Raw genomic sequence first — 19,760 nt, 5'->3', positions numbered from 1 at the left:
AACTTCACATTGTGATGGTCATTCTCAATTTGTCCACCCACTGAGTTCAAATGGTTTTTCTTCTATCTCACCATGTCCACTGTCAAATTATTTTTTGCTATCTTCTCAGTGCCCAAGAGGCAGTGCTCAGTTTCAAACCAGAAGGCCCATGGGTGTGCTGTTCTTTGGGCTAATTGACAAGAATACTAGAATGATTGATTGTGTTTACATCCAGACACAGATACCTGTAGGAACTGAGGTGAGGAATCATGGTCTTCATTATACTGGAGTAATGCTGTAGCATTTTAAAACCAATCCCAACCCAAGTGTGTCAGAGTAGAATGGTGTCTTACAGACTTTTCAACAATTAATTTTTCAGAAGCAGATTTCCGGTCTTTTCTTTCAAAGAACTTCTAGGTAGATCTGAATGTTTAACTTGTTGGTTAGTAACTGAGTTCTTCAACCATTTTGCCACCTAGGAACTTCTATATTCGTGTTTTTGCCGCTGTTGTTGTTGTCATGTGTCATTGAATTGCTTGCAACTCATAGCGACCCTATGTACAACAGCCCTAAACTCTGCTCTGTCCTGTGCCAATCACACTGTCTGACACACCCATCCAGATTACCGCAGTCACTGAATAAATCCACCTCATAGAAGGCCTTCCCCTCCTGCACTGTCCTTTCACCCTACCAAGCATGATGTCCCTCACCAAGGACCGGTCCCTCCTTACAACATGTCCAAAGTATGTTAGACGGAGCCTCAGAATCCTTGTCTTAAGGAGCAGCCTTGTTTAACACTCTCCAGAATTAACCTGTTTGTTTTCTTAGCAGTCCATGGTATTCTCAATACGCTTCTCCAGCACCACAGCTCAAAGGCATCAATTCTCCTTCTATCCTCCCTAGTCATTGTTCAACTCTCTGATGCATGACAAGTGATTGCAAAAACCAAGCCTGTATCAGAGGCACCTTAATCTCCAGAGTGACACCATTGCTCTCCAGTACTTTGGTGAGGTCCCTAACAGCAGACTTTTCCATTGTAATATATCTTTCAATTTCCTGGCTTCTGGTGTCAAGAGTGTTGACTGTAGAGCCAAGCAAACTAAAGTTGTGAACAATCTCAATCTCTTCACCATCTTCACTGATGCTGCCAATTGGTCCAGTTGTTAGGTACTGTTAGTTCATAACCAGCTCATAGCTGACCACCCAACAGGTTTTCGGAGGTATTAAATCACATAGGAGTAGATGGCTCAATTTTCTCCTACAGAACATCTGGTAGATTCACACCTGTCCTTTTGGGTTTGCAACTTAACTACATACCACTAACTAAAACTGTGCAACAATGCCCTATTTGGCTACATATCTTCTGGACTGGGTGAATATCATCTGAACCCATCCACCATGATATACTCATTCTATGATGAACAAATATCCTCACTTCTTAAAGAACATACAACAATATTCTCAGTAACCCCAAAGACACACTTAGACACACTTGCTTAAGGAAATCTTATTCCTAAGGAGCAAATGTGCTTTTGAAATTCCCAACCAGACATACCCATCTTCCAAAAAAAAACAACAGTGTTTTACATCAAGTAATCTGTTTAATATATGCAATTGCTGTTTTTTGTTCTCAACTGTGCACTAGACATGGTGTTATAGTTTTAATTTGTTGATATGACAGTAATCAAATCCTGAACTGGACATCTCCAAAGGCTAATACATGATCACAATTTCCAGACACCCCTATATTAACAATTGTGTATATTTAGGGGTGCCTGAACAGGCAACTAAATGTTTATCTAGCCTGTCTTCTGGAGAACTGGGTCTTGTCTCTGCTTAACTTTGGCATTTGCCTGGCATCCAGTAGAGAGCTCCTTCCTCTAATGGAACATACTTCTGCGTGCATGAGCCTGCAAGCGCGTGCGCGCGCGTACACACACACACACACACACACACACACACACACACTCATATTTACATCCACTCGATCACACATATTCAAATGCATGTATACACACACTCAAATACGTATACAAACATTCAAATACACGCATACACCTACACTCAATTATACAAATACACATACAATTTTACTCTTAAATACATGTATATCCATACTCTCATGCACACATATGTGCATACACTCACACACAAATTCACACATACACACAAAATACACTGCTACATTTCTAAAAGTCTCTCAAAACTGTCACTTATGGGGGGGGGAGGTATGCATAATTCAATCGGGAATTACTAGTAGAAAGTACAAATGTTAACTGTTTTTTTTGGACCATTCAGGAGGTCCATTGCCCAAAACCTGAAATCCTACTATTATTCAGTTACTTGAATTAACAAGTCTGATGTGGATGGATGGGATGTGTGTTTTTAACAAGTTCAAGTACCATAGATTGTGTCTGTACTTTGAACCTTCTGTACTTTGAACCTTCTCATTACTCTAGATCCAGTGTTGTCCTGTGTACTCTGGTTTTCCAGAGGTCTACGTTCAGACTTGCACTTACAGATTCAGTTGTTAGCTGATTTGTTTCAGTGCTGCTTTCAGAAAATAAGATTGCCTGTTTCCAATGCAAATATACTATAGAGAAAAAACAATCTTTTTTCTCTAAGTATGAACTACAGTCAGATACAGAGGAATGAAATCTTATAGTAAGTAAGAATAATACTAAGAATGGACTGCTGTGTGAGTCTCAAAATCAAACCCAGCCCACTGCTATGGAATCATTTCTGATTTTTCATGAACCTATTAGACAGAGTATAACTGTCTCATAGGGTTTCTGAGACGAAATATTTGCTTTAGGAGACCTACTTTTCTCTCTCCCACAGAGTAGATGGTAAGTTTGAAACCTCAACCTTTTCACTACCAGCCTAATACTTAACTTACTGTGCAGCTATAGCTCTGAAATCCTCAGAGACAAAAAAAAAAAAAATCAGAAAAGTAATAGATATGGAGGGAGAGGGCGGAAGATAAAATAATAATGTAGAAAGGCCATATCATAGTTTTACCACAAGCCAGCCTAGGAAAGCCAGACAAGTTCATAATTGTGAAAAAACTTTGACATGTATCAATTTTTGTCTCTTCACATATTTGGCAAGGAACGTTAACTATAATTTTATGTTTCTACTTCAGACATACCCAGGGATCCCTGACATCTACTATTGGAATTTTGTGATTTTCTTCTTTTTCTTGGTTCATCTTATGACATATGGTAGTAAAATTTCGCAGTCACAAGGCTTAAAATCCTTTAACCAAAAGTATGCGAAGAGATTAGGGGATTCTTTTTGGTTCCTTCTGGTCTCCCCAGTGGTCTAGCAATGCACTACAGAAAAAAAGCAAACTTTTCTTTCTTTCTGCACAAGAACACACAGGCATCACAACAACTGTGTGGAATGTTTTGAATACTCTGAATGTCAGTGTCCTGAGGGGGCATTTCAGACTTCTGTTTTGGGGTGTGTGAGCAATCAGGACCCACACTCATCTGTTTTGTGTGCTTTTCCCCCCAACATCCTGTGAATTAAACTGTATGATTGACGATGGCAACGACAGCTGCTTGAGTTCTTAAGTTTGGTTGAGTGAAAATTTCAAGCTTGGTGTACAAGCAGTTGCAGAACATTGAAATGAACATCAGACGTCTAGTTAGTGAACTTGGATTGTTTTGCAACTTAATAATGACATGAACATGGGGATATTCATTGATCTTTGTATAAACTGTTAGTATGCCTTGAATTACTCCATCTCATTCTATCCTTACTCTCCTTCTTCATGAATCGTGTTTCTGGTTCACCTAGATTAATGTCATTATATCAGTCAGTTTTGTTTTTGTTTTTATTTTATTTTGCTTATAGTGTTTACTTATAGAGTTTATTCGCATATAGTGTTTCACACTATTCTTCATTCACCTTGTGTTTCATACAATCATTCCCATGTGCTATATTTTATAAAATTAATCACCATTGGACTGTGCTGCTCTTTAACCTGCCTTTCAGGTCCCCACTGGATCTTTACCATTTCCTTTATATCCCTTCCCTCCACCCACAAAGTTGTACAACCCTGTGATTTTGTCCCACACAACCTATACTCTCACACCTTTCCCCCTTGGGTCCCCATATATTTTTACTAGTTATTCTTCTTTTTTTTAGAACAGACCATCAACTACTCATATACAAGTTCAAATTAAAGTTAAAGAAGGTTAAAACATATCCATAGGAATAAAAAATTTGATCTTGAGTCTATCCCCCTGAATTTAAAAATCAACTCATGAATAGGTTTGAGGCCTTGAACACTAATGAATGAAGACCTGATGAGCTGTGGGAAGATAACAAGAATATTGTTCATGAAGATTGAAAAAAGTCCTTACAAAGAAAAAGAAGAAGTAAAGACCAAAGTTGATATCAGAAGAAGCTGAATATTGTAGAAGAGCACCAACAAGTCAAAGCAAAGGGAAGAAACCAAGAATTTAAGGACCTGAATAGAACATTTCAAAGGGCAGCTCAGGAAGACAAGGTAAAGTATTATAATGAACTGTGCAAGGAGCTGGAGCCAGAAAATCAAAAGGGCTGAACTCACTCAGCATTTCTTAAACTGAAGGAACTAAAGAGCAAATTCAAGCTGCAAGTTGCAATGCTTAAGTATGCAATGGGCAAAAGATTGAATGATGCAGAAAGCATTAAAAGAAGATGCAAAGAATATACAGAGTCATTGCACCAAAAAGAATTGACTGACACAGAAGAATTCTAAGAAACAACATATGATCAAGAGGTAATGGTGATGAAGGAGGAAGTTTAGGCTGCTCTGAAGGACGTGGCAGAAAATCAAGCCCCAGGAATTGATGGAATACCAACTGATGTATTTCAACAAACAGATGCTGCACTGGATGTGCTCACCAAGTCATGCCAAGAAATCTGGAGGATGACTACTTGGCCAACTGACTGGAAGGGGTCATATTTATTCCCATTCCAAAAAAAGGTGATCTAGTGAAAACTATCAAACAATATCACTAATATCACACACCAGCAAAATCCTTCTGATGATTATCCAGAAACAACTGGAACTGTACATTGACAGAGAACTACCAGACATACAAGCTGGATTTAGAAGAGATAATGGCACTAAAGACATAATCACTATTGTCAGATGGATCTTGTCAGAAAGCAGGGATACCAGAGAAATGTCTATCTATGTTTCATTGACTATATGCAAAGGCATTTGAGTGTGTGGATCCCAACAAACTGTGGCTAAACTTGAGGAGAATGGGAATCCCAGAACACTTGATTGTGCTTATATGGAACCTATACATGGGCCCAGAAGCAGTCCTCAGAACAGAGCAGGAAACACCGCATGGTTCAAAATCAGAAAAGGAGTGTCTCAGCAACGCACTTAAGCACAGGAAGTATAATAAAAGTGATGAGGATAGTACAGGAAAAGACAATGTTTGATTCTTTTGTATAAGAGATTGCTCTGGGTCAGAATTAATTTAGTGACATCTAACTGATGTAACAACCTCTTTGCCACACGATTTTAGTTTACAGCTACTTTTAAACACTTCTGCATTTTTCAGAATTTCTTATAATATGCATGTATTGTTTTTCTAGGGTGAATACTGCTATTAAACATATATAATGTATCCCTTTAATTAGCAATGTACTTACTTGCCAAACTCCTGAAAGATAATCTTTTCCCTTACCCATTACTCTTTGTAATGCAAAAGAGGTAGAGTTGATGATTGTCCAATATTTTAAGCAGTGCTCTTTCATCAGGAGTGTGAACGGATTGCAGTTTAACAGTTAGCAGAGTAAAAGATGAAGTTGGAAATTGAGTGTTACTTGTAAGTGGCAGGCAAGATAGGTGTGTCTGTGTTTGTGTTCCTATGGGTGCATTTATAACGCATAAAAGAGTGAAAATGAAGGGAAATAAAAAGTGTTGACAAGTGTTTTTCCTTTTCTGAAACTTCGAAGATGCTGACAGTCCTGTCTGAGCAAATAGCATTTATATTAAAAACAGAAAAAGAGTAGAATAGACCAAATTTGTTTGGTTAAAATAAAATCAGCTTATGCAATACAGTATGGATCTATCAGGATTAATCTTTTCTCCTTCTCTCTGTTCTTTTGAATATTACTTAGTGCAAAGGAGCATAAAAATTGCACTAGTCAAGCAAGTAAATTTAAAAATACAAATACACACACTCACCCACCACTAATTAAAGTGAAGCTTTTGAATATAGATACTAAGAAAAGTAATTATGTTATTAAAAATAATGTTCATTTGTCAGTGGGGTAAGTATAATATACTCTGATAAATTCTGATAGTGATAGAAGTTACCAAAATAAAGGATCATCCATGATGTAGAAATAAAAGCCCATTCAAAATAACACATAGCAGATCAAATTAATTACTGTGGATTACCATCCAGTGAGGAAGCACATCCAGGGTGTGAGAGATAGTAAGTAGGGCCCATCTTCTTCCCTTTTTTTGTAATTCCTTTCTATGTGAGGATTATTTTAAACCCTCACTGTTATGAGCCAATTATTAATTGTTCATGATAAATAGTTCTAGATATTTGGGCTTGTTCAGGAGAGAAAACAATCTTGCCTAATTCTACTTGTGACTTGTAGTACAAGAGCAATTTAAAAGTGTGATGTTACCCTTCCCCCACGCTGAGCATATAATTATTTTGCTGAATCTGGTTGGAGGCCAAGAAGTTGTGGGGGATTTTCCACTACCTCATAGTTTTCTCTTTGTTAGAACCTCAAGCAAGAAGTAAGTATGTTTAGTTTAATAAGAATAGCTACATATCTCCTTATAAATTGTACTAGGAAGATATTATGCATACTGAACTACGCAATAGACAACATTTTTTTTTTCTCTTTGAAAAATTTAAAACTAGAGGTCAATTTATAGTCCATTTAGGGAGCACTGTTGAACCAGTGGTAAGAAGCTGTCCTGCAATCCCGAAGGTAGACCTTTCAAATCCACCAGCTGCTCTGCAGAAAGATGGACAGTCTCCTTCCATACAGTTTACTGCCTCTGGTAAAGCTACTGAAGGGTCAGCTGTAAGATGGTTCCAACTCAGTGGCACACAACAGCAACAACATGGTGCTGACAAATGCCCACAAGTGGGTTTCTGGGGGAAAAGCCCTGTCTTATTGCATTTGCCAGTTTTCCATGGTATAAATTCTCCCATCGTAGCTGATTTCAAGCTACCAACATGATGTCACTAAGCGGTGGGAAGAGATAGAGTGACATTCCCTGGCTGGTACAAGTGCCTCTGGTGCATTGAATCATTATATTTCAGGGTCATACTGTCATATTTTTTCCTACCCTTGTTTTGTTTTCACTTTTTGACATTTTGAACCCGTGCTACTCTCTAAACTGTTTATATATGTTTAAACAACCAAAAATTCTTTATGGAATGAAATAGAATGTAGAAACCCCAAATGACAATCAGTTTGAGAAAGCAGATGGCAGAGGTGGTTTAATGGCAGAATTCTCACCTTCCACGCATGCAGGAAACCTAGTCTGTGTATCTCAAGTATATCCACTCTACCATCTGTCAGTGATGTGTTGTTCTGATACTGAACAGGCTTCATTAGAGCTTTCACACTAAAATAGACCAGGAAAGAAAGCTGAGTCATCTGTTTAAAAAAGCCAGCCACTGCAAACCCTGTGCAAACAGTTTGCTTCTTTGATGCACAGGGTTACTCTGAGTAAAGGGACAATTTGCCATCAGTTAACAAGAATAACAACAACAATAAAAGGTTTCATTGCTACATGATTACCATGATTTGAGTTCTAAATAAAATGTTTATTTTTTGTTTCAATAGAATCATAGTTAAAGTTGAGGTGTTAGTTCCTGTGAAGAATTACCTTGATCTTTTTCTTCAGCTCTGTCTTTAAAAAAATGAAAATGCAGTACTCCTACTCTACTAGTTGACTATTTGTCTAACATTTTGTATTTATGATGGTAGTAAAACTATATTCCAACTATGTTAACATTATAGATGTATGTCTGATACATAGGCAAATATAGAACACTTGAATAGACCCACCACAAAAGAAGAAACTGAAAAGGTCATGAAAAGATATCCCCTTAAGAAAGTACTGGACCAGATGGCTTCACAAGTGAATTCTATCAAACATCCAAAGAGGATCTATTAGCAATTCTACTTAAAATATTTTTAAAAATTGAAAAAGAAGGAACACTCCCAAAGTAATTCATTTAAGCACGCATAACCCAAATAACAAAACCAGACAAAGATATAACCAATAAAGAAAACTACAGACCAATATCTCTGATGAGTATAAATGCAAAAATCCTTAAGAAAATCCTAGCCAATAGAATCCAAAAGCACATAGAAAAAATAATTCACCATGACCAGTAGGATTTATAACAGGTGTGCAAGGATGGTTCAACATAACAAAAACAATCCATTTACTTCACCATATTAACAAACTAAATAAAAAGAACCATATGTTCTTAGCAATTGATACAGAAAAGGCATTCGACAAAAATCCAACACCCCTTCCTGATTAAGACACTCAGGAAAACTGGAATAGAAGGGAATTTCCTCATATATGCAATATCATTCTCAATGGAGAAAGACTAAAAGCATTTTCCTTGTGAACAGGGACTAGACAATGATGTCCACTGTCACCACTTCTATTCAATATTGTGCTGGAAGTGCTTGCTATGGTAATATGACAAAAGAACAAAATAAAAGGCATTCAGATTGGCAAAGAGATGGTTAAACTGTCACTAGATGCAAATGCTGTGATAGAGTACATAGAAAACCCCAAGGACTCAACAAAAACCTGTTAGAGCTAGTAGGCCAATTTAGTAGAGTGGCAGGATACAAGACCAATATCCAAAAATCAGAGGGATTCCTCTACAATAATAAAGAGAACTCAGAAAAAGAAAACAAAGAAAGCAATACTATTTACAATATGACAATGAAATGTGCAAGGATCTGGAGTCAGAATATCCAAACTCGCTCAGTATTCCATAAGCTCAAGGAACTGAAGAACAAATTCAAACATTGATTTGCTATAATTAAGGATGCACCTGAATTTCAGAACCATCTCAGGAACAGGTTTGAGGCTTTGAACACTAATGAGCGAAGACCTGATAGGTTATGGGAAGATATCAAGAATATCATCCAGGAGGAGTGCAAAAGGTCATTGCAAAGACAGGAGGAAGGAAAGACCAAAATGGATGTCAAAAGAGACTCTGAGTAGTACCGAGAAGCCAAAGCAGAAGGAAGAAATCAAGACATTAAGGAGCTGAACAGGAGATTTCAAAAAAGCTGTGCGACAAGACAAATTAAAGTATTATAATGAAGTGTGCAAAGAGCTGGAGTCAGAAAATCAAAGAGGCTGAACTCACTGAAGAGGGAATTCAAACCTCAAGTTGCAATATTTAAAGATGCTTTGGGCAGAATATTGAGTGATCCTGCAAGTATTAAAAGAAGATGGGAAGAGTATACAGAGTCATTATACCAAAAGAATTGGCAAACACAGAAGAATTTAATGAAATAACACGTGAGCAAGATCTAATAGGGTGATGAGGGAAGAATTTCAGACTGCTTTGCAAGAATTGGCTAAGAATAAGGCCCCAAGAATTGATGGTATAGTAATTGACATATTTCAACTAACTGATGCTGCCCTAGATGTGCTCACCAAGTTGTCCCAAAAAATCTGGAGAACAATCACTTGGCCAACTGACTGGAAGAGATCTATATTTGTTCCCATTCCAAAGAAAGGTGATCCCACAGAGTGCGGAAACTATAGAATAACATCATTGATTTCACATGGAAGTAAGATTCTGCTGATGATTATCCAAAAACAACTGGAACAGCACATCAACAGAAAACTACCTACCAGAAGTGCAGTCTGGATTTAGACGGGGCTGTTGTACTAAGGATATTGTAGCTAATGATAGATGGATCTTGGCTGAAAGCAAGGAGTACCAGAAGAATGTCTATCTTTGTTTCATTGATTATGCAAAGGCATTTGACTGTGTGTATCATAACAAACTGTGGCTGACTCTGAGAAGAATGGGAATCCCAGAACACTTGAGCGTGCTAATGTGAAACCTATACTTGGACCAGGAGGCAGTCATGAGAACAGAGCAAGGAAACACTGCATGGTCAAAATTGGGAAGGGTGTATGCCAGGGATGTATCCAGTCTCCATGCACTTTCAATCTTTATGCAGAACAGGTTAATCAGGAGGCTGGGCTCTATGAGAGAAATATGGCATCAGCATTGGAGGAAGAATCATCAACAATCTGAGTAATGCAGATGACACAACATTGCTTGCTAAAACTGAAGATGACCTGAAGCACTTGCTGTGGAAGGTCAGGGACTGCAGTCTTCAGTATGGATTGAGACTCAATATCAAGAAAACAAAGATTCTCACCACTGGGCCGATTGGCAGTGTCATCATAGATGGTGAAGAGATTGTTTACAGTTTTGGTTTACTTGGATCCACAGTCAACACTCTTGGCACCAGCAGCCAGGAAATTAAAAGACGTATTGTGATGGGAAAGTCTGCGGTTAGAGACCTCTGTAAAGTGCTGAAGTGCAAAGATGTCAGTCTGGAGACTAAGGTGCGCCTGATACGTGCCATGGTCTTTGAAATCACTTGCTATGCATCAGAGAGCTGGATAATGACTAGGGATGATAGAAGGAGAAATGATGACTTTGAGCTGTGGTGCTGGAGAACAGTACAGTGGACTGCTAAGAAAACGAACAGATTCATCCTAGAGAGGGTTTAACCAGGCTGCTCCTAGGAGGCAAGGATTCTGAGGTTTCATAGGATATACTTTGGACATGTTGCAAGGATGAGCCAGTCCTTGAAGAAGAACATCATGCTTGGGAGGGTGGAGGGAAAGTGCAGGAGGGGAAGACTGAGTGTGTCAGAGACAGAATGGCACAGAACACAGAAGAATTTAGGGCTGTTATACATCAGGTTGCTATGAGTGCAAGCGACTCGACGGCACATAACAACAACAACAGCAACCATATAGTGAGATACTTGGGAGTGAACCTACTGGAGATACAAAAGACCTATAGAAAGAAAACTACAGAACATTTCTGCAAAACGCAATAAAAGACTCAAAGAAACGGAAAAATGTGTCTTGTTCATGGATAGGAAAACTCAATATTGTGAAAATGACAATCCTATAAAAAACAACTTACATATTCAATGCAATCCCAATACATGTATCAAATTCATTTTTTCAAGGAGATTGAAAGAGAAATTTTCGAGGTTATTTGGAGAAGCAAGAGACTTCGAATAAGCAAAATATTTCTAAGAAACAAAAATGAAATGGGAGGCATAGCACTCCCTGACCTCAAAACTTCGTACACAGCGGTAGTGACTAAAACAGCATGGTAGTGGTACAATTACAGGCACATGGACCAGTGGAACAGAATTTAGAATCCAAAAATAAACCCAGCTATCTATGGTCAACTGATATTTGACAAGGAAATCAAATCTAATAGGAAATGAAAACCTCTTCAACAAATGGTACTGACAATACTGGTCTGCTACCTACAGAAAGCTGAAACAGGATCCACATCTCATATCATACACAAAAATCAACTCAAGGTGGTTCAGAGACTTGGGACTAAAGCTCAAAACCATAATGTTTATAAGAGACAACCTGGGATGATGGTTAGAAACCCTAGTCCATAGTATTAAGAGACTGACAAATACAGTCAGAAATGCACAATCTGAACAGGATAAAATTGATGAATGGAACCTTCTAAAGGTTAAATCCCTATGCACATTCAAAACTTTCTCTAATAGGGTGAAAAGAAAACCTACCGATTGGGAACACACATTTGGCAATGCCATCTCAGACAGGAGTCTCATAACAAAATTTTATAGAAAACTCCTGGGCTACCACAAGAAGACTGATAATCCAATCGCAAAATGCGCAAAAGACATGGAAAGAATTTTCATTAAGGAAGATATTCACATGGCCAACAGACATATGAAGAAATGCCCCAAAGCACAGGAAATAAAAGAGATGCAAATCCAAAGCACAATAATATACCATCTCACTCCAGTAGCAAAGTTTAACAGGACAGCAAGTAATAATGTTGGAGAGGATGTGGTAGGACAGGAATTCTTTTACATTGTTGGTGAGATTGTTTTGTGGTACTACCACTCTGGAAGGTAGTTTGACACTTCCTCAAAAAGCTTAACATAGAAATTCCATATTATCCAGCTATTCCATTGCTTGAAAGATGATCCAAGAAAATGAGAATTGAGGCTCAGCAGAAACTTGTACACCAACGTTCATAGCAGCATTATTCACCATCACAAGAACATGGAAACAATCACAAACAAATGGACTGAAAAGTTGTGGTAATCATACAATGGAATACTACACAGCACATAGGAACATTGATTTTGTAAACTACTACCTAACTTGGGAGGAACAAGAAAACATTATGCTGAGTGAACTCAGTTCCACAAGGACAAATATTGTACAAAACCTTTATTGTAGAATCATTATGAGGATAAAATGGGGGGAGTGGAAATAGAGGGGCCAGTTTGGTTGGGGATTAGAGTGTAATCATTGTTGTTGTTGTTGTTGTTGTTGTTATGTGCCGTTGAGTCATTTGCGACTCATAGCGACCCTATGTACAACAGCCCTAAACCCTGCTCTATTCTGTGCCAATCTCATTGCCTCTGACACACCATTCCGATTACCCCAGTCACTGAATCAATCCACCTCATAGAGGGTCTTCCCCTCCTGCTCTGTCAATCTACTTTACCCAGCATGATGTCCCTCTCCAAAGACCTGTCTCTCCTTGCAACATGTCCAAAGTATGTCAGACGAAGCCCCAGAATCCTTGCCTCCAAGAAGCAGCCTGGTTTAATCCTCTCTAGGATGAATATGTTTTCTTGGCATCCCAGGGTACATTCAATACTCTTCAGCACCACAGCTCAAAGGCATCAATTCTTCTTCTGTCCTTCCTAGTCATTGTCCAACTCTCTGATGCATAACAAGTGATTGCAAAGACCATGGCCTGTATCAAGCACACCTTTGTCTCCAGAGAGACACCGTTGCTCTTGAGTACTTTAGAGAGGTCCCTAACAGCAGACTTTCCCATCACAATACGTTTTTTTATTTCCTGGCTGCTGGTGTCAAGAGTGTTCACTGTGGAGCCGAGCAAACTGAAGCTGTGAACAATCTCAATCTCTTCACCATTCATCCTGATGCTACCAATTGGTACAGTGGTGAGAATCTTTGTCTTCTTGACATTGAACCTCAGTCCATATTGAAGGCTGCAGTCATTGACCCTCTGCAGTAAGTGCACGAGGTCCTCCTCAGTTTCAGTGAGCAAGGTTGTGTCATCTGCATAACGCTGATTGTTGATCGATCTTCCACCAATCCTAACGCCGCACATCTCCTCATAGAGTCCCGCCTCTCGGATAATCTGCTCTGCATACAGGTTGAAAAGGTATGGAGATAGGACACATCCCTGGTGCACACCCTTCCCAATTTTGAACCATTCAGTGTTGCCCTGCTCTGTTCTGACGACTGCCTCTTGGTACAAGTATAGGTTTCACATTAGCACGATTAAATGTTCTGGGATTCCCATTCTTCTCAGAGTCAGCCACAGTTTGTTATGATCCACGCAGTCAAATGCCTTTGCATAATCAATGAAACAAAGATAGACATTCTTCTGGTATTCTCTGCTTTCAGCTAAGATCCATCTAACATCAGCTACAATATCCCTAGTACCATGACCCTTCTAAACCCAGCCTAGACATCTGACAGTTCTCTGCTGATATACTGTTCCAGTCGTTTTTGGATAATCTTCAGTAGAATCTTGCTTGCAGGTGAAATCAATGCTATTGTTCTGTAGTTTCCACACTCGGTTGGGTCACCCTTCTTTGGAATGGGAACAAATATAAATCTCTTCCAGTCAGTTGGCCAAGTGGTTGTTCTCCAGATTTCTTGGCACAGCTTTGTGAGCACATCCAGGGCAGCATTTGTTAGCTGAAATATGTCAATTGGTATACCATCTATTTCGGGGGCCTTATTTTTTGCTATTTCCTTCCAGAGTGTAATCATAGGATTGTACAATTTGATGAGTGAGCAGGATGAAGGAAATGGGAAAAGTCTTTTATGGAGAAACAATGTATTCAAACTTTATAAATAAATCAGTATATATTTTTTAAATAGTATCCTAAAACTCTTCTGTTGGAATTATACTTAATGATGATACTGTAGATATATTTTGATTTAATGCCTTACTGAAGTCTTAACAATGAAAAACAAATAAATAAATGAAACATAAACATAGAAACTGAGGAAAAGAAGAAATGCATTATGCTGATCTCTTCCCCTAACATTTCCTTTTTATTACAGTGGTAAAACTATTATCCAACTATGTTAACTTTATAGATGTATGTCTGGCAGCAATAAGGTGCTGGCTGTATTAGTATTGCTGACTGTGATAGTTAAGGTTCTGTATCAACTTTGTCTTCCCAAGCCTCTCAGTGATTTGACAATTATATCATTACATGATTTGACTGTTATATAGTAAATACATTTGGCAGTTATACAATAGTGTGGTTATGCTGATTTGTTCATAGTGATCTACTCTTTGATACTTAATCATGTGTATCAATGGGGAGTGGGTGTATTAAGTATGTATACTGTTCTGCAATTAACATATCTACAATATGTACAATAATATATTTGTCTTCCCATAAATATTCTGTAAGTTAAGGCAGATATTACTATCCTCATTCTATGGTTGAAGCAACTGATACCTTAAAATATGAAAGAGTTTACCTAAAATCCTAAAACCAGAACTAAAATAAGTGTCAGCTCTGCGTTTATATCATCAAGACCACAAAGAACCAATAATTCCTGTCTTCCCTTAGGAGTTAGGTTTCACCAAATACTAGTTTGGGTTGTTAGGTCTAATAGACCTAACAGAGTTTGGTGCCATAGAGTTGAGTATGACTCACAGCAAGTCTGTAAACATCGGATATGAGTCTTGTCCTAACGTGCACCATCCTCACGGATGTCATGCTATTAAGCCTATTGCTGTAGTCAATGTGTCAATCCACCTGGTTGAGGTTCTTCCTCTTTTTTGTCATCCTTCCACCTTTCCAAGCATGATGTCCCTCTCTAAGGAATAGCCTCTCCTAACAATCTTCCTTAAGTATGTAAGATGAAGTTTTATCATCTTTGCCTCCAAGAAGCACTCCGGCTGAATCCTCTCCAAGACATATCTGTTTGTTCTTTTGGCTATCCACGGGATATTCAGCGTTCTTCTCCAACACCAAAGTTCAAAGGCATCTATTTTTCTTCTATCATCTTTATTTACTGTTCAGCTCTCAGATGCATAGCAAGTGACTGAAAAAAATCATGGCCTGAATCAGGCACCCCTTTGTCTTCAACCTGACATCACTGTGCCTAAATTGGAAAGGTCCCTGACAGCACACTTGCTCAGGGTAATACATCTCCTGATTTCGTGAGTGCTTTTACTAAGTATCTTGTTTGTGGATCTGAGTAAGATGAAATTGTTGACAGTTTTAATCTTTTCTTTATCAAGATGTTGTATATTGGTCCAGTGGTGAGGATTTTTATTCCCTTGATGTTGAGATGCAATCCATATTGAGGTCTGATGTGTTACCATTATGTCATCAACATAATGAAGGTTATTAATGAGCCTTCCTCCACACCTGATGACATTCTTTTTCATAGAGCTCAGCTTCTTGAATAATTTTCTCAGTATACAGTTTAAATAAGTATGTGGAAAGGTTACAATTTTGATGCATGACTGCGGCTAAATTTTAAGCATGGGTAGAATTCTGAACTCTGAAGCTAATATTGATTACTCATTTCTTTAATTACAATAAGTATCATTTCTTATAAGTAAGAATGGTTATATTGAGAAACAACACAGAATTAAACATTTTATTCTGGGTAAATTTTTCAGGAAAATGACAGACACTCTTGGTTATAATTGAAGAGTAGGAAAGTGCACCTAATAAGCATCTTCAAGGGTAAATTTTGCCTAACATTTTTACACTAAGAAATCTGTAGAAGCAATGCAGTAAGTGAAGGGTGGAATGCACTCATAACTAGAATCTGTAGTTAGTTCTACTTAATAGGAATGTAATGGACTGCGTGAGAAACAAACAAACCTATCTTGGAAGTACAGCCAGAATAACCCTTAGAAACAATGATAGTTAGATGTCATCTCAAGGACTTTGGGTATGCTATTAGGAAGGCCAAATCTATGGAAGAGAATGTATCTAGAAAGGTAGAGAGCGTCAGTGAAAGAGGAAGACCATCAACAAAAAGGATTTAAAGAGTGACTACAAGTCTAGGCTTAAGTACAACAAAGATAGTAAAGATGGTATAGAATCAAGTGATGTTCTGTTTTATTCTGTTGTATATAGGGATCACTATAAGAATCTTCAGATCTTCAGCACTATTTTGCTTGCATGTGATATCAACAGTATTGTTCAATAATTTCCACATTCAGTTGGATCACCCTTCTTGGGAATGGGAACATATATGGACCTCTTCCAATCCACTGGCCTGCCAGCCATCCTCCAAAGTTCCTCACATAAACTGATGACTGCATCCAAGGTTGCATCTGTTAATTGAAACAAATCAGTTGATATTCCCTCAATTCCTGGGGCCTTATTTTATAAGAGTGCTGTTTGGAGGCAAAAGTGATGAGGTTTCATCTTACATACTTTGGACATATTACTAGGAGATGCTATTCCTTGGAGAGGGACATAGTGGGAAGGGTTGAGGGTCGGTGAAGGAGATGAAAACCCTCAACCAGGTAGAATGACGTGGTGACTACTGCAAAGAGTTCTTGTGTGCCAAGAAGTGTGAGGATGGAGCAGGGCAGGACTGGGTTCAGATCTTTTGTTCATAGGGTTGCCATGAGTCATACTCTACTTGACAGAACCTAACAACAACAACAAGAGTATCTAGCAACCCCAGAGGGAGCTGTGAAGTATGTTACATGGCTGTGGTCCACTTACCTTCTTCCAGACCAGTACAGCTTAATGATCTCAGAGCCAATCTGAGAGTGAACCACAACACTGAATTTGCAGGTGTATTTACAGCTCCTCTATTGATCGCTCAGTTCTGTATAACCACCCCTTGTAATAAACAGCCCTGCAAGAGCCTGCACTGTTGGGAAGAAGTGATGCATTATTTATCAGTAGCTAATCAATATAAAACAAGCCTCCCCTTTGTTACAGCAGTGCTATTGATAGACTGCTTCTCCCTTTTAATTTTTTATTATTTTGCATTGATTTCTGAAACTCAATTCTGTATCTTACTTTTCTTCCATCAGTAACTGTGAGCTGAGGCCTACCTGACTAGAAACCTAACATCTTTTCTGAATCACAAATTGCCAAACTTAATTAAGAAACAATTAGTTGAGAGGGTGTTTGTTTTTAATCATTCAACTTTGTTCTAATCAATTTTAATGAATGAAAGATATTTAATGTAAGATATTAAAGAGGAAAAATCCGGAAAAACAAAAATATTGTTTCTCTATATATTTTAGGTACTAGGTTGTCAAATGTTCCCATTAATCTGGTTTGATATGAGGATAAATTCAGGGCCACAACAACCACTGACACTAATAGGGATTCGTCCTTTAGATCTCACCATTTTGGTGAAAAAGAAGAGCTGTTAGTTTTTCTTTTCTTTCTTCCTTTTTTATCATTTTAATCTTAGTTGACTTGTAGAGAATAAAACAATAGCAGCTATGGCAAACACTGTTGAACGTGAGAGCTAATGCCAGATCTACAAACATAAAATAAAACACTATTGTATAGTCTACTCATGTATGAGAATGTGTTATTGTCATGTACACAGATACATACATGTGAGTTGGGCTGCAAAGGGGATTAATTGTTGAGTTTCTAGAATATTTTTAGAACTTTAAAAGTTATGTGTCAGATTTTTTTCTTTCAGTTTGTTATGCTATCCAATAGATAACTTTTGGTTAATGTGTCATTTCTGATTGCAAAATAAATACAACTCTTCTATAGAAATATTTGAAGGTACATGAGCAGAAAGAAAAGAATAATCACCTAAACTTCTGCCTAAACTTCAGATATGTTGTCATCCTTCATTGCTGTTCACTGAGTTGAACTGACTCATAGCTGGCCCCGTAGTAGGTTTTCAGAGGCTATATATATTATATGGGAGGAGATTGCCCATTTTTCTCCTGTGGAAAGGTATATCTTCCCATTTGTTTCAAATTACTTGCAGTAGAATACTATATCTATTATGTCAATTACCTTAAATCTGTCACAAATTAATAGAGACCATGTCATCATTTTTTAATATTAATGTTTCTTTTGTCACCATTTTAAAAAAGGTTATTGTCATAAGTTATCTAGTGCTGCTGTAATAAAAAGGCAATGTCACTGTTGTTGCACTGGAAATGACTCATAGTTGAGCCTCCAGCAGGTTTTTAGAGACATAATTTGCACGGGAGAGAGTTGCCTTTCTCCTATTTTTGGGTTGGCAGAGCAACTCCTTACCCAACAATACCATAAATTAATAGCTTTCACAAATAGGTATTTTCTCACAATTTTGGAGGGTAAAAACAAATCTGTATTCAGGATGTGAGCTACAGGGAAAAGCATTCTCTGTTATTTCTAGCGAGAAGGTCTTTGTCTCTGAATTCTGCTTCTGGGAGATCTTCATGTGACTTGCAATCTCTCCCACCATCCCTTCTTGGCTGCTTTTTACCCCCCTTTAATAAAGTTTTTATTTCACACTGGTTTACTTAGAAATTCATGTACTTTGATTTTCACACAGAATCTTTTCCATTTCCTTTACCTACACCTCCCTCCACCCATCAAATTGTGCAACCAATGATTACCCTCCCCCAGCCCATCTTCCCCCTTCTGCTCCCACTCTGGTATTTGCATCCTCATACATGTTATACCAGTTATAGTTCTATTTCTATAATAATGGTCTTATACAGTGTTTGTCCTTATGGGACTCAGTTCCCTTAGCACAATGTTCTCTAGTCCTTCCCAAGTTAGGTAGTGATTTTCAAAAACATTGCTCCTGCACACTGTGTAGTATTCCATCGCGTGAATGTACCATAATTTCTGAATAATCTAATTAGTTGTGACTGGACAACTGGGCTGTTTCCATGTTCTTGCAATGGTGAATAATGCTGCTATGAACATTGGTTTACAAATCTCCATTTGTGTCTCAGTTCAACCTAAGAAAAATTATTAACATAATTCAGCACATTAACAAAACAAATAACAAGAACCATATGATCTTAGCAATTGATGCAGAAAAGGCATTAGACAAAATCCAACACCTTTTTTTTTTTTGCTTTATGTGGGTAATAGGTATAAATCTCATTTTATGCTGTATTTTATATCTTAGTTGTGTTTGACCAACACCCTTTCCTGATAGATGCTCAGCAAAATTGAAATAGAAGGGAATTTCCTCAACATAGTGGAAAGTCACAGGGCTGCACAGTTTGACAGTTGGAGGGAGGGGGGAAGTAAAAGGGAAGGAGCTGGGTTAAACGAGGGTACTGATGGGTAAGGTCCAATGCTGATCAATTTTATAAGACATAATGCATGAGAATGATTATATGAAACACAATGTGAATGAATATAGTGTGTAACACAACATATGCTGAATTTGTAAGCAAATTATTAAAAACAACAATGAAAAAGAGTCAAAAGTATATGTTGTTGTTGCTGTTATGTGCCGT

Source organism: Elephantulus edwardii, unplaced genomic scaffold (assembly GCF_000299155.1).
Source record: "Elephantulus edwardii isolate Elephantulus edwardi_28Jun2011 unplaced genomic scaffold, EleEdw1.0 scaffold00073, whole genome shotgun sequence".
NCBI classification, from domain to species: Eukaryota; Metazoa; Chordata; class Mammalia; order Macroscelidea; family Macroscelididae; genus Elephantulus; species Elephantulus edwardii.
The sequence above is the reverse complement of the archived record's forward strand: the minus strand, read 5'-3'. Positions refer to the sequence as shown.